Source organism: Vombatus ursinus, unplaced genomic scaffold (assembly GCF_900497805.2).
Source record: "Vombatus ursinus unplaced genomic scaffold, bare-nosed wombat genome assembly UNPS02014810.1, whole genome shotgun sequence".
NCBI lineage: Eukaryota > Metazoa > Chordata > Mammalia > Diprotodontia > Vombatidae > Vombatus > Vombatus ursinus.
The window spans coordinates 39089923-39103762 of NW_020954588.1; positions in this window are offsets into that span (position 1 = coordinate 39089923).

A 13840-nucleotide genomic window follows, 5' to 3' on the forward strand; every position below is an offset into this window, starting at 1 on the left:
CACACACACACACACACACACACACACACACACACACACACACACACGCATACTCACACACACATTTCTGTAATCTGGGCCTTGTGTCCTGGCTATACCAAAGCACTGGCTTCTGTCTCCTTGGTCCAAGAATCCACTGAACCTTAAAACAGAAAGAGCATCAGAGTAGTAGAGTTGTTGTAAAAACCCTTTGCCAAACCTAGGTGTCCACGAGAGAAAAAGCATCTGATTGAAATCCTTTCCCCCAAGGAAATGGAACAACATGGCGGCACAGTTTAGTCTGAGCCAATAAAAATGTGTCTTTGTGCCTTATCATCGGATAGTATGGTCATTGGGTCCTTCTTGTTTCAGTCTCTTTCCTTTCCCTTTGAAAGTCACTATGGCATTTTGGCAAAGCCATTGAGGGCTATATTCTTTATTCTTGGCTTGCCATGGGATGACCTTGGACATGTTCATTACTGGGATTCGATTAATCCATCAGTTCACCCATTTGTTTTTTACCTCTGCAAGGCTTCTCACCTCTGACCCCTTCTCTCCATGTAGACAGTCCCCACCCTAGCCTAAGCCCTCATCACCTCTCTCCTAGACTATTTCAATCGGGCTTCCTGCTTTCATTCTTTCCCCTCTCTAGGCTATGCCCCACACTGAAGCCAAAGTGATATTTCTAAAGCATCGCTCTGACCCTGTCAGCCCCCTACTAAAAAAAAAAAAAACCCTAAGTGACTTCCTATTCCCAATGGGATAAAACAAATTTTCCCAGCCTGGAAGTACAGAGGAAGTCACAGTTGGGTCCCTACTGACCTTTGCTGTCTAATTTCATACTACTTGCCTTTGCACAGTCTCCATTCCAGACTAAATGGGCAGCTAGCTGTTCCCTGGAACACAATATTCCATCTCCCACCCAGCCTGGGATTAGAAGGCTGCTCTCCAAACCTGGAATGTACTGGTTCTTGGCCTCAAAGAATCACTGACTCCCCTCAAATCACAGCTCAGCTGCCGCCTCCTAAAGGAGGTCTTCCCTGATAATACTGGTGTGTGTCAATCAATATATGTGTGTGTGTGTGTACATGTGTGATGTATTGATATGTATGAAAAACATGAACATGTGAAATACAGAAAACATACGAAGACATATGTTGTTGTTTGCCTTTTCTTTTTTGAAGAAGACCAATGACATCATGGGGTAGTGTCTGGACCTGAGCATGAATTGGATTTAAGTGAGGCAGACTCATGTGATGTCATCGGTTGGCCTCACCCTCTCTTCCAGAGTCATCAATGTCCAGGGGCAGGACAAAAAGTCAAGACAATTGGAGAGGGCCCACAATGCACTGACATTGTAGATGCTCCACCGCACCTGCTTCAGCCACCTTGGTGGCCATCGGAACAAATTGTTCTCATCTGCCCATTCTGCTGGGGAAGACTTCACGTGCTTGGGGTAGACAACCCCCCCATTTCACCAATGGGTTTGAGGCCTGTCCATTACCCTCAGCCTAGACAGACCACGGGTGGGGTTAGCTCATCTACTGAGACAGTTTTCCTAGGATATGGCCACTGTACATACCACAGCTTCTTGGAGCCACAGGTGAAAGGTGGGTGCCAGGTGGACACCAAAGATGGTTGAGCAGCCCTGGAAAGGTCTTGGCAGCCTCACACCAGAGGTGCTAGTTCTCCCTGAACACCCCATACACCCATTAGTACATATAGTATATATGTGTGTTCTATGTGTATATGTATATGTATATGTATACATGTATGTGTGTCTCTGTGTTTATCTATGCGTATGAATGTATAGTTTTTACTAGATGTATTATTTCATTGGCATGGAAAACTTCCAGTACCAATGTGGCTTGGCTCTGTCTTGAGAGAGTTGCCTAGCACACTGAGACGTTAAGTGACTTGTCCAGAGTCACACAGTCAATTTCTCTGAGATAAAACTGGAACTCAGATGTCTTCCAGACTCCAAGACCAATTCTCTCTACTATATAATGCTATCTCTCCTTGTATATAGTTTGCATTTAGATAATAATAATATAACTTGTTTAGATTAATTCATTTAATACTAATATAATTTATATACTACTTAATATGCACCAGACCCTGTGATAAGCGCTTTATAATTATTATTTCATATGATCCTTACGACAATCCTGGGAGGTAATAATAATTATAATAATGGTGGACATTTATTTAGTTCTTACTATGTGCCAGGCACTGTGCTAAGCATTTAAAATGATCATCTCATTTGATCCTCACAACAACCTGGGAATGGGGTGCTGTTATTATCCCCATTTTACAGATGAGGAAACTGAATTTAAATGACTTGCCCAAGGTCACACAGCTAGTGTCTGAGGCTATATCTGAACTCAGGTTTTCCTTTATCCACCTAGCTGCCTATATATACATACACACACACATACACACGTATACATGCGTACATATATACACATACACACATACATACATATATACACACACGCACACACGTGTACACACACATACACTCGTGCACACCTACACAGTGTCTCCTTGATAATCTCTTTGGGAGCAAGGACAATTTCATTTCTGTCCTCGAATCCCCGGCGCCTAGCACAGTGCCCAGAGCATAGTAAGCATTTAATAATTACTTTTTCTCTTATTATAAGGGAATAAGATTTCTGTCTCTCCAATTCATAGGAATATTGTCAGGATCAAAAATATATGTGTTCATGCCAATCAAATACATGGTATCATTAATGTCCTTCATTCTAGAATGGCAACAAAACCAAAATGGGGAGAACGATGGGATGTTCATTTTAAAATGAATCGAACCTCTAGATTGTTTATTGTGAGCAGAATTCTGTTTTAATGCACACTGTTGTGGTCTCTGTGGTTTGGTTTAGTAAATCGTCCCTACTGAGAGGTTTGTCTCAGATGATAATTACATGACTCGGAACCTGCTTCTGTCACTATTACTGACGGTTTATAGACTCAGAATATAGTTAGGGTAACAGATTATTAAGACTGAGCCACACCTCCTAATGGAGAACCCAAAAAGCCAGGTTAGCTCCCCATTACTGAGCTGGGTCTGCCACCTTCCCTCTTGTTCTGAGGCTTCTCCATTGCCATCCACTCTTTCTTTGTCCCTGGCTTGTCGTATGCTTCCCTCTGCTCATTTTCTTTTTCCTAATAGCTGCAAAGAAAGAGAGCACATTCATCAGTCCTTTATCAGGAAGTAGGTAAAATGGCAACCTTACAGTGAACACCCATGTCTTTCTTTTTCACTCTCCAAAGAAAAGGAGTTGAGACACGTGGTCTCATACAAGCTACAAATTTCTACAATGCTAAAGAAGCAAGACTTTTGACTTTTTTATTCTTCTTTTCTTTCTTTTTTTTTTTTTGAAAGGATCACTCAATGGAAGAGAAAACACGGCACGAGGTGCTTTCTTTTTTCCTTCTGCATCCAAGCTATTTCTGCTAAAGGTTTCTACTCAGATTAGGGATAAGAAAACAAGTCAGGGAAGTTTTTCCACTGAGTCAGAAGCAATAGAAAACAGCAGAGAGCTCACTCAGGAGCAGTGAAAGAAAATAAAGTTTTTCTCTGACCAGAAGTTAGGTTGGGAATCAAAATTCCAATGACGATGACGTATTCCTTCAGAAACATAAGCATTGTTTTTTTAAACAAGCATTAGTGCATTTTGTTTTGACACAAAAACACTTCCCAACAGGGACTCAAACAAACTCCCTGACAAAGTACACCCTCAAAAAAAAAAAAACCAGCTTATTGATTGTTTACAATTTGTTAAAAGACGAGTCCTTTAATTTTGGTTGTATGGGACTAAGACTGACCGTCAAAACTAACCAGAGTTTTTTGTATTGTCTGGTGTTGACTTTATTTGCATTATTGTGGTCACTGCCAATATTGTTCATTTCATTCTACCCAGTTAGCTTTGCATCACTGCTAACAAGCCTAGTCACATCTCACTAAATACTTCATATTTGTCATTCTTCATGGCACAGTGATCTTTTATCATGTTCATCCTTCATAATTTGTTTAGCCCTTTCCCAATCACAGAGCATGTAGTTTGATTCCTTCTTTTTGTTACAACAAAATATATTGCTATGAACATTCTTGTGAATAATGGGTCATTTCCTGATGAAAAAAGAAGAAGAAAACCTGCCCTGGGGATAGAGTCCCATTAGTGGAATTTCTGGATCAAAAGGTATGAACTTTTAGTAACTTTTCTGCATGATTTCTAATTGTTTTCTGCAACAGTTTAACCAGCAGTAAAATAATGAACTATTTTGTCTATCTTCCCTCAGCTCCTCTAATAAGAATTTGCCCATCTCTTGGCATTTTTGATAACTTGATGGGCATGAAGCTTTTTTAATTGGAATTCTGAGATTGTTAGTGATTGTGAACATTTTTCAGATGATTATTGACATTTCATGATTTTTTTTGAAAGGCACTTATGAAGTCTGTTACATTTATGTGGATTTCGTATAGATTTTGATTTTTAAAGTTTTAGCCTTGATTCACAAATATATTCTAAATCTGTATTTTCTTTTCTGATTATGGCTGCATTGATTTTGTTGATGTAAATCTTTTAAATTTTATATAATCAAAACTGTCCTTTTTATGCTGTCATCTATCCTTTTTCTGGCAAAAGCCCCAACATTCTCTAAAACATTCATATTCTTTATTTGGAAACAGTGACTTATACTCTGATTTACAAAGCTTGCCTGAGATTGGGGAGAAATATCCACTTCAGACTTTTTCAGGTTCAAATATGTATGGCAAATACTGACTATGCAAATAGGAGTAGGAGTCAGGAAAGCTAGATTCTAGTCTTGTCTCTGCCATAACTAACTATGGGACCTGGATCAAGTTATTTCAATTCTCTGGGTCTCACTTCATGTGTAAAAATGAGGGGGTCAGGACAGATGATCTCAATAGTCCCTGATATTCTGTGATTCTAGCTTCAAGCAACAGTCCTTTATGAGAGGGGCAGGCAGGAAGTGGAGGTTCCTGATCTCTTAGGTAGGCAACCCTGCCTTAAAGAATACTTACTCTTTGATGTAAGACATCAATGACATTGTTGACCAGTGTCCTAATCCTAACAGTGCTTGGCAAGAGAGGAAAATTCTAGTCTGGTGTTAGACAAGAAGTCCAAGGCTATGCATAGCATAAAATATCAAAGCAATCCAATACCCCCAAAGTCTAACTTTGTAAATGGAATATAAACAAATTTTATGAATGAACGGAATACGTGAAGAGAAATTTACAAATCACGTGAACTGATAATTGACTTGAACACTTTGTTCAACTGACTTCAAAGCTTCAAAAGAATAGTGGCATTTTGATATTGGTGTCTTATTTTTCTGTGAGGTGACATTTGCGTGCAGTGTCATATACCTAGTGATGGTGGCAGTGGAAGGAAAGGAAACAAAGAGTTCTAAAAATGATAGTCTCTTCTTTAAAGAGGCAGCTTGGCATAGTGGGGAGGGCACTGACCTTGGAACCATAAAGGCCTGAGTTCAAACTCTGGCTTAGATATTGTCCAGCTGGTGTCACTATAAGCAAGTCACTAATCTCTATGTGCCTCAGTTTCTTCATTTGTCAAATGTGAGGGGTTGGTCTCTAAGATCCCTTTTGGCACTAAATCTATGACACAAATATTAATGAAGGAAATAAAATCTTATAGTGAATGAAGATCAGTTGACTGATAATCAACAGAATAACTTTTTTTAAATTGATAGATGGTGGATTGTTGTGTAGTAACAACCCAGGGACAAGGAACCATGGTATTCCACCTCAAATAAAAATAAGACACATATATATATGTATATATAAGCACCTTCTGAAAAGAATCTGAAGTTGTCTTTCAGAATATAAAAGAAGCTGAATCTTGGTCTTCTAAAGCTGAAAGTCAACTTGTACTGGACTGGCTATACAGAGAGATGCTCGAACCATGCTGTGGTTGCTAAGATAAGCATTTAAAATGATCATCTCATTTGATCCTCACAACAAATATCTTGAGATGCTACCCTTCTTTTGAAGCTTGCCAATTAACCCAAAGTTTCAAGCCATTAGTGATTGAATAACTAAGTCCAAAACAGTTGTAATTATGTGCTCAGAATGACTACAAGGCTTTAGAACTTCAATGGACCCACTGGCTTATCAAGGTATGTATTCCCTCCAACCCATTTTTCAGCTTTTTCAGCTTTTTCTTGTCCATATCCTCTCTTTAAAACTCTTTAGAGAAGCCACCCAACATAAAGGAAGCCTTCCTTGAGGTCTTTGGTCATTTCATAAGTATCAGTGAAGTATTCCAATGCCCATCTGGTATCCCTTGCTCTTACTAAATGACCAGTCCATCTCTTTTTTTCGATCATACATTGTTCAGCTGATAGCATTTGCACTGAGAATCAGCATGACACAGCTGATAGTATCATGAACCCAGAGTTGGGAGAATTAGGGTTCAAATTCTAGCATTATATCCATCTTTCATCTCTGTATCTTTGTCCTGGCTATGCCCCATGCCTTGAATGCACACCCTCTTCACTTCTGCCTAATCGGAAACCTCACTTCCATACTCAGATCAATCACCAATTTTTTTTTAACAAGATGCCCTTCCTGACCATCCTCCACTCTGCTACTAGTGGGTGCTATCGTCCCTCTCCTTCCAAACCCCTTTATATTTAACCACTTTGTATTTATTTTGGATTTTTTTCTGCATCTATTATATGTAAATGTTATTTCCCCCACAGATTGTAAGCTCCTCGAATGCAGGGATATTTACATGTCCCAGCAAAAGGGAGCAGGAACAGAGAGGAACACAATGGTGCCCAGAGCTGTTTTTGTCTCCCTGTTGATGTCAGAGTTCAGTTTATAACAGTCAGTCTGTACCATGTGTACGTCACCTTCTGGGACATGTTATCAACATCCTGTTTCAATGCTGGAGTGAAAAGACAGACTAAAGCATCTATAGAGTGGTATTCCTAGGACCATAGAGACAGGCTCCAAGTTCAAGCCTTCAACCCCTTTCTCCTGGACTACTGCAATAGGCCCTATTTTTTATCTCTATCTCATATCTGGAACACATTCCCTCTTCTCCTCTAACCCTTGAAATCCCTGGTTTCCTTCAAGAATCAGTTCAAATTTCACCTTCGACGAGAAGCCTCTCATGGTTCCCCCTAGCTTTTAGAGCCTCCCTCCCAAAGCTACCTTATGTTCATGTTCTCTGTGTGTATATGTGTGTATGCATACACATACACACATATGCTGTTTTCTCTGTTAGAATGTAAGCCCCTTGAGGGCAGGACTGTTTCACTTTTGTCTTTGCATTTCCACTCTTAGCATAGTACCTGTCCTATAGTAAGCATTTACTAAAGTGAATGCTGATTGATTAGTGAAATGGCATAATCAAGACTGATCCAAGGTGACAGGTATACAGACATATTCAGATTCGAGCATCTCTCTGTATAGCCAGTCCAGTACAAGTTGACTTTCAGCTTTAGAAGACCAAGATTCAGCTTCTTTTATATTCTGAAAGACAACTTCAGATTCTTTTCAGAAGGTGTATTACAAATGGATAGAATTAGCTAACATGGGCATCAATATCCACAATCAGAAAGGAAAACTCACATGCAACACATTCATTTCTATTAGCATATAAAGCTGTAACTTGAAAATATGTGAGAATATATATACATATATATGTATATGTACATATATGTATATATAACACACAAAATACATATGTATGTATGTACGTATCCTACTTGGCAGTGCTTTTGATGACAAAGCATTGTATAAAATGAGTGAGTATGGTCTAATAGCCATAGTCAAGAATTGCAGATATCACAAAATCTCAGGTATCTCATAGGCCATCTAGCACAGGAGTTCATAACTTCGAGATTCACAGAATTCTAAGTTGTCTGTGGATAGATTTTGGGAGGTCTGTGAAATTTTCACATCTAAGATGTATTTGTGGGAGAGTATACCGCAAGTTTGTGAAGGGAATGTATTATAGCTACTGTTTTACTTTGCCATCTCAGGAAATGCCTTCGCTAAGAGTTAATTTTATCTACTACCTGATTGTTGATAGGAAGTACACCAATGGGGACCTGTAAACTATAGTATTGCAAGTGGGTACCCACTAGGGAGGTCTGATGGGCAAAAACCAAAAATCCATTATGGGGAATCCTTGCACCTTAGAACGTGTATTGGCTCCCAAAATATTTTAGGTACAAACATTATAACAGTATTATAATGGGGTCTGGGAGTGATGGTAGGGATGGGCCACTTTTTGAGTCATGTTGTTCATAAACATCTCTTCCTTTCCTAAAATTGAAATCTGACATTACATTGGGGATCAATAGTTAATTCCCTCATTAACATGGTGAACTTAAAACACTTTAGCATATTATTATTATTATTATTATTATTACTATCAAAGTACCCTTTCTGGGGCAGCTAGATGGTGCAGTGGATAGAGTATTTAGCCTGGAGTCAGGAAGACCTGAGTTCAAATCCGGCCTCAGACACTTACTAGTTGTGTGATACTGGGCAAGTCACTTAACCTCTTACTGCCTTAATCCACAGGAAAAGGAAACGGCAAAGAACTCCAGTATCTTTGTTAAGAAAATCCCATGGAGAGCATTGGTCCATGCGGTCACTGAACGACAACAACAAAAAAAAATGTACAAGGCACTGTGAGTACAAAGACAAAAAAAATTATCTATCCTTACCCTTGGTGTGTTTACATCCTATCACAAGATAAAATATATAAACAGAAAAAATGAATACAAGGGAATCTGAGGAGAAATAAATGCCAACAGGTGGGGAGACTTCATGAAAGAGAATACCTGAGCTGAACTCTATAAAAGAAGATAAGGTTTCAGAGGCAGAACTAAGGAAGGAGGACATTTGGGACAGAGGAGACAGAGAGTTTGTACACATGCTCAGGCACAAGAGGTGGTGTGTCAAAGATAAGGGACAGTTAGTAGCCTAGTCTGTTTAGAATATAGATTGTGTGGAGGGAGTGGCATGAAATAAGGCTGGTGTCATGGGCCAGACATTGAAATTGAGTAGAAATTGAGAGGCCTGAGACAACCTCTACACTCCCACAATACCAGGCAAGATCATTGTGAGCCAAGACCACCATGGAGCAGATGTGGGGCAGTCTGAGCTAACTTTGCCCCCAGGTGGCTTAGTAGGGGACCCAGCAGTGGGATCTTTGATCAAGGTGGATACAAGAGCAGTTTTAGGAGATATGCATGAGTAGCTGCTAAAACCCTGGGAACTGTAGTATTTAGAAAGTTCGAGAGATATAGTTTCTGGGTAATTCAATCATTTTATTATTAATACCAGCATGTTTATTAATAAAAGGATGGTCATTCGGCTGTCTCTCTTAGACCAAAGACTCCTCATGGTGGTGGGATCACAGTTTATATGCCCTTGGAAGAGTAGTTGTTCCTAAGGGTGGCATTCAACTCGGATTGGTTAACAACTAATACAAGAATGAATATTTCAATGAGAGGCTGGACTATATCACAACTAGGGTGTTGGGGTACATGACTTGGTCACCCAAATCTTGGTCAAAGAGACTTAACGATTTCCATATCACCTGTCTGACAAAAGGGAGGATCCACATTTTCCCAGACCTGTCTGAGCAAACACAATGAGCAGGAATGCACCCATTAGCTCAAACTTAGAATTTCTTTTACTGTCTTTGTCAGCTTTCCTGGCTGGCTGTCTTAGAAAGATTTCCCACACTGGTTGATTTCTGAATGAGGAAGGAGGAAAGGGGAAAAACCTTGGTCCTAATACAATAATCAGTTATTAATTCAAGAGAAAAATAATCATTCCTCTTAGAATTCTCTTGATCACTGCTTTAAATGCCATTCCCAGTGGCTTTTACCTACTTTTCCCTCCCTATACAGCCTATAACCATTCTAGAAACTGCTTTTACAGGGGTGGCTTTGGATATATTTTTATTAAAGTAATTGTTTCTCTTACCCCTTAGGTCCTGAGTGCTACATTTCTACAGGCTTAAAATCACAGCAAGGATAGCTGTAAAAGTAGGTAGATGCCATATTGTAAAGTGTCTTCACTGGGAGGCAGATGAGTGTATTTCATCATAGAGAAAATAGAAAGCCGTTGAAGGTTTAGGAGGAGTGGAGTAATTTAGTCAGACAAGAACCTTGAGATGATGATTTCAGCAGCCGTGTAAAGAATGGATTGGAGAGGGGAAAGACTGGAAGTAGAGAGACCGTTTAGGAGTTAATGAAGGCCCAGTGGACCAGAACCCTTTCCCCAGAAGGAGGAAGGAGACCATTCAAACACAAACAGCCCGAATAACTAAAAAATCTATGAGTGTAGCAATGCCAAAGTAATTCAACAGAGCCCCACACTTTTCCTTCTCTGACTTGTCCGTGATCAATGTATTCAAAGGTACCAAAGTCTACTTACCCTGGACGGGTGCATTTGTAAAAAGGCCCAATTCCCTTTGTCTAAAACCCTAACACTTTTGGACCACCACCCTGGATTGGGCTGTAGTCTACATAGCACCAATATACAGGAGTATGTCACCATCTATGTGGCTTCAATTATCAGAGCCAAATGAAGACTGGGACCCAAAAGTGATGGTGAGGCGGAACCATATGTCTCCCCACGTTCTTTTATAACAGTGAGTTTCCCCTCAGTGGCTATCCTATTAATAACCTCTGTAGTTAGATTAGAAGTAAGTGCCAGGGCAGCTAGGTGGTGCAATGGATAGAGCACTGGCCCTGGAGGGAAAAGGACCTGAGTTCAAATCCAGTCTCAGACACATAGCACTTACTAGCTATGTGACTCTGGGCAAGTCACTTAACCCCAGTTGCCTCACCAAAAAAAAAAAAAAAAGTAAGTGTGACTGTGTTTCTGTTCTTTGAGATCCAGTTTTGGGCCAGTGCAGAAAACTATTATGAAAGTTCAGGGGACAGGCTTAACAAGGCTGGTGGCCATTGCCAAGAGAAAACCTATGCTTATTTATTGATTCACATAGCTCTAGCTTGCAGCTATGGAGAATAAACTTTCAACACACAACAAGGATGCAATAACCCCTCTTGTCCAGGAATGGACAACTTCATATTTATATTGTCACTCTTTTCTCATCTCTATGACACTTCAAAGGATTCATTTCTCATTTAGCTTTCCCCAAATGTCACTCTTACAATGCTCCCAAATGTTCCACTCCTGTTTGCCTTCATTATATCATTGGCATATATTGGCATATCTCTGAACAAGCCCAGTCCAAGCTTTTAGAGGTGTAGATTTCTCCATGGTCCTGGTAACAGCTACTGTGCTTTTATATTGATGTCTTGGTTTGTTGGCAGATTACACAGGTTTAGCATTTCTGTGACCTCCCAGTGGAATGGATCAACCCTTCTGATACCAGTGATTGACATCTGAATCTTTGCTCCACAAGGATTCTTCTTGTCAGTCCCTACACTTCCTGAGATAAAATTCTTGCAAAGTAAATAAAGCTATACATTTGTATTGTAAAGGTGATCTTTACCTATGTTGTTGCTTCTAAAACCATTGAAACCCACTCTTGAATCTAGCCCTGCTGCTGCCCACCCACTCACCCAATACTGTTCTTCCCAGTTTCTGTCTTCTGTTATTTCTGCTACAGGTTGACCTCATGGCTACCAACACAACCACTAAGTGGAGAAAATGGGACAGATGCAAGAGATAATAGAGGTTGAATCAAAAGGGTTGGCAAGTGGTTGGATATTGGGCGGGTGGGTTAAGACAGACCAGGACTAGTTAAGGATGAATCCAAAGTTGTGAACTTCAGTAACAGAAATGGGGGGGGGGGAGCTTGCTGGAAAGGAGCATCTTTATAGAGGAAGGAAATAGGTTCTATTTCAGATGTGTTGCATTTGGATCATCTAGCATTCATCTGGTGATGTGAGACAAGAGAGATATTTGAGCTGGTTGGGTTTCTTTCACTGACCTCTAAGAGATCTCTCTTATTTCTTAGTGTAGCATGGGAAAGAACAGACCATTGGTCACCACCTTCCTCTTCTACTTCAAGTAACATTTTGTTTTGAGGCTAATGCACTAACATCATTTGATACCGTGAATTAGTTATCTATGTCTGTATCTCATGCCCTATCACATAAACTAAAGATTACTACGTAAGCTCTTAGTTCCCTGAGGGCAGGCACCACTTCTTGAACCAGAGTGAAATGCTTGTTATTATTATTTTACCTCTAATTTTTACTGGGTGAGTATTGTTACTAGGGACAGAGTATCTCAGTCCCTAAACTCTTTGGTCACAGGACCCCTTTGCACTCTTAAAAATTCCTCCCTCCTAAAAGCTTTTATGTGGGTTATATCTATTGATATTTATCATATTAGAAATTAAAACTAATAAATGTTTAACATATTCATTCATTTTAAAATAACATGAATAAACACCATTATGTGTTAAATAATTTTATGAAAAATAACTATTTTCCAAAACAAAAAGAAGTTTAGTAGCATTGTTTTACATATTTTTGCAAATCTCTTTAATGTCTGACTTAATAGAAGACAGTTAGATTCTCCTATCTGCTTCTGCATTCCCTCTGTTGTGATATATTGCTTTAGTCGAAGTATTTAAAGAAAATCCGGCCCCATAGACATATGTAGTTGGAAAGGGGGTAGTATCTTAATAAGCAAATTGCACCAGTATTATTATGAAAATAGTTTTGACCATGAGGACTCCTTAAAAGGATCTCAAGGACCCTCAGGGGTCTCCCAACCACACTCTGAGAACCATTGGTGTAGTAGATACAGAATTGGACATGGGTTCAAATCCAGCCTCAGATACTCATTAGCTATGGGGATGGCAAGTCACTGAATCTCTCTGGGCCTAGGTTTCCTCATCTATAGAATGAGGGATTGGAAATTGATGGCCTCTCCAATCCTTTCCAGCTCTAAATCTATGTTCTTATGGTTTCTAATGCTAATCACATGGAAGGGCAGTTCTTTGGAGACAGGAGTAATGGAGGGGAAGGAAGGAAATAAGCATTTATACAGTGCCTACTATATGCCAGACCCTATGCTAAGTGCTTTACAAATAATATCTCATTTGATCTTACAACATGAAGTAGGTGCTATTTTTATCCTCTTTTTACTATTGAGAAAACTGAGGCAAACAGTGATTAAGCAACTTGTCCAGGGTCACACAGGTAGTATTGGAGGCTGGATTTGAACTCAGGGTGCTTCCTGACTCTAGGTTCATGGTGTGGCCTGTTAGAATGCTGATAGCAACTGCAGATGCTGATTATACCACCTTCTCCAAAAACAACTGGGTTGGAATGTGGATATAACTAGAATAGAGCAACGGAAGCGTTGCTCCAAGACACAGAAATTTAGACGGTGCCAAGAGCAACATGAAAGAAAACTGAAATTTTCAAATGAATGTTAAAATATTTTTTAAACTGTTTGCATCTATTTATCCTTAAACTACCTATAAACAACTGAACCCAGCACCTAGTTACCAAGAATGATTCTTTTAAAAAAGGAAGCTAACAGATTGTACCTCTAGCCCCTAGCCACTCACCCCAGCAGAGCTCTTCCCTGGCCTGACCATGTCCTGCCCCATACCAGGTCTCCCCAACAGAAGCTTCGCAGCATTGGGTCTATCCTGGGCTCTCTGCAAACTCTACTGAATTTATCCTTACAAAGCTGATTTCAGGGTGCATTAGAGCTGCTTGCCTCAGGCACAAAACTAGTCCGGAGCCTGGGGAGTGCACTTTATTTCCATATAGGCTTGCCAAACAGCCAGGATCTGATCATCCAGGTATGTACACAATCACAGAAGCC